Here is a 2,784-nt window from a genome sequence, read left to right as displayed (position 1 = left end):
ATATTGTAAAGATATATGTTTGTACTTTGATGTGAAGAAAGGTATTATTACAAAACGTATGTAACAGATATAGTCTCCCATACGTCTACAAGAATGGCTTGTGTGCATATGTACATGTTCTTAGTTGCTCATAAAATCGCTGTACATAAGGTGAGACTTAAAGCAACTATCTGTCTATCTGTCTGTATCTATCTCAGTTAGTCCAGATCAATGTAATAAAGGGGATTTCTTCTTAAGATAAACTGAATCGTGTAAGGGCAGGCAGGCGATGTATGTATTTATGACACAAAGCATTAAGAAAACAACTGGCAGGCCAGTTTGAATGACAACGAGAATGTCAATTTCTCAATCAACTTTTGATTGTCAATGACACATGTGAAAGCCTCCATCAATATACCGATTATATGACGCCATATGTTTGCATGTAGATAAAAGAAGAAATAACTAGATTCCAATTCAATCAAGCCTCTATGAAAAATATATAGACAAGGTAACCACTCTGTAACGATGTAGATTAAAAGTTAATGGTGTACCGGAGCTCAAAGTAGGACATCGACAAAAGGAAAAACAGATGTACAGCAACATCCGGCACTGTGACCAAAAATTGATAATTTAGCATTTATGTCGAGAATAACCAGCTTTCTGCCAAGAACTGCTCAGCTGAATATATAGTAAGGACACACTTTCAATATCACTGAAAAGGGAAGAAATGTTTGACACCTTCAAACTACCGCCTGTCAAGATTGAACAAAGGAAAGGCAGTATTGTCACAAAGTAGGAATACTTATCGGCGACAGAATATTTACATATGAAACGATGAAGCGACTCATTACCCTGACATCATATGTTGTGGTCGAGGCATGGCTATACTTCAGCGAATATTTTTCAGATGCAATATTCTATGGCAATATTGGCAGTGGTTGCTGTATGCACCTGGTGCAGTGATACCATGTAATTGTACTAAAATTGACCGTTTTGCCTCGTTGTGTACTAACTTAGTGGCGAGATGGCCAGGCAGTACGCATGATAGCCACGTGCTCAAGAAGAGTAATCTGCAGCAACACATTGAAACTCATACCACTCTACAGGACGGTGTTATTCTCGGTGACAGTAGATACGAATGTCGTCCATATTTCATGACTCCCGGCGATTCATTAAAATCTCAAATGTAATGCGTTATAAGGGTTTATGTTGCTATTAGTTTATGAAGCTATGCTATAACCAGATCCAGGTCATGATAAAAATTGAACTCACGGGGTGAATGAGACAAGTTACACCGTCTTGATTTGAGTTAATTTTCTTCACATTAATTCGTTAAATGCATGCTTTTTTAACCAAGATTTCAAAGATTGGCATACCACTCTTTCTCAGAAGCTGGTTGTTCAAGGTTATACCTTTCAAGGCCTCAGTAAAACTTTCAAAAAAGCTTTATGGTCGACTTGTGGGGGACATTTTTATATTTGATTCATAGGTAAAGAGAAATTATTCTCTATTTGCACTTGTACCATACGTTTCCGATTTTTTTCAGGGAAACTGTTTTGTCGCTTATATGTACACGTGTGTTTACTGTGATGGAGAATCTCAACGTCGCAAAATAACCAGAGAGACATAGTATGCGAAGCACGTGAACATTTTTCCTTCTCAGGAAGCATTTAGAACATTGCAATAACAGGAACTGGACTGCCACAGTAACCTTGTTCTGCATACGTGGACGAAGAACTCGACATAGAGTACTCTGGTTCCAAACATTGTTCAGCTTGATGTCATCAGGAAGGGAAGCAGTTACACCTAGGCCGACACCTTATTCAGCTGTTGCTGGTGATGGAGGCTACACCAGCTACTGAAGGTCGTGACTGATGTGATGACTGGTGTCTCTAACATAATCCACTGACACCTGACCAACTGCACCTTAAACATATGTCATATTTGGGATTACACTTTCTTTGTAAAGTACAGATTCTAGTGCTTTTGTTGGATTGAGTCAGGCACCTAATCGTCAGCACACAAAGTCAGACGCCAAGACCGCTCAACCACAAGTGGAAGCCGCGGTGGTTGAGCGGTCTTGGCGTCTGACTTTGTGTGCGGGCGATTAGGGCCTGACTCTGAGGTTGTGGGTTCGAATCCCGGATGGGACTCAATCCAACAAAAGCACTAGAATCTGTACTTTACAAAGAAAGTGTAATCCCAAATATAACATATGTTACATTTGACCACTTTCTAAATGTCATTGTGTATTTCCCAACTGCACCTTGTTGTGATGCCCATTGCTGTTGTTCTGTGGCCTGGTTTGAAATGACTTCAGTGAAATGAAAAAGTAGCTGAATTCTTGACATGTGTTGTCAAAACTCAAAACAGTCAAAAGTTTATTTTAGGATAACACTTTCGTTTTCATGATCAAATGCAGACGCATCGATGGCCTGGTTATCGTCTTTGCCGTTTTTCAATATCAGTGAAAGTAGACATATGTTTTGATATAAAAGGATTGAGAAGCCAAAATATAGGCTTGTGGCTGGATTTGTATGCGTTCATATGTGCGCCATTAATCAATGTATTTTAATAACAACAGTTCCCATTTCCACGTATCACATATAACATGTATTGACTTGCGAGGCAGACCTAACCTGCAGCAGTAACACATGATAACGTGAATGACGAGGTGTTGGCATCTACCCTGAACCACGCCCTTATTGTGAATAAAGAAGCAGTTTATTCATGAGAACATGGTCATGTTCTCCAGTGACGATATTTGCAAATGCCTTTTAAAGAAGCTACAACATATATTAA

The 2,784-nt window shown here is 39.2% G+C and overlaps 1 long non-coding RNA gene across 1 annotated transcript; it reads right to left on the bottom strand.

Annotated features, from left to right (window-relative positions):
* Positions 1 to 1,637: 1,637 nt before the first annotated feature.
* LOC124267613 lies at positions 1,638 to 2,572 on the bottom strand. The gene is made up of 2 exons (XR_006896072.1): positions 2,249 to 2,572; positions 1,638 to 1,908 (listed from the first exon to the last, which is right to left on the bottom strand). It is a non-coding gene; the product is annotated as an uncharacterized LOC124267613 (long non-coding RNA).
* Positions 2,573 to 2,784: the final 212 nt, after the last annotated feature.

This window comes from Haliotis rubra, unplaced genomic scaffold (assembly GCF_003918875.1).
Source record: "Haliotis rubra isolate DU_JTF1 unplaced genomic scaffold, ASM391887v1 Scf1323, whole genome shotgun sequence".
NCBI classification, from domain to species: Eukaryota; Metazoa; Mollusca; class Gastropoda; order Lepetellida; family Haliotidae; genus Haliotis; species Haliotis rubra.
The sequence above is the reverse complement of the archived record's forward strand: the minus strand, read 5'-3'. Positions and strand labels throughout refer to the sequence as shown.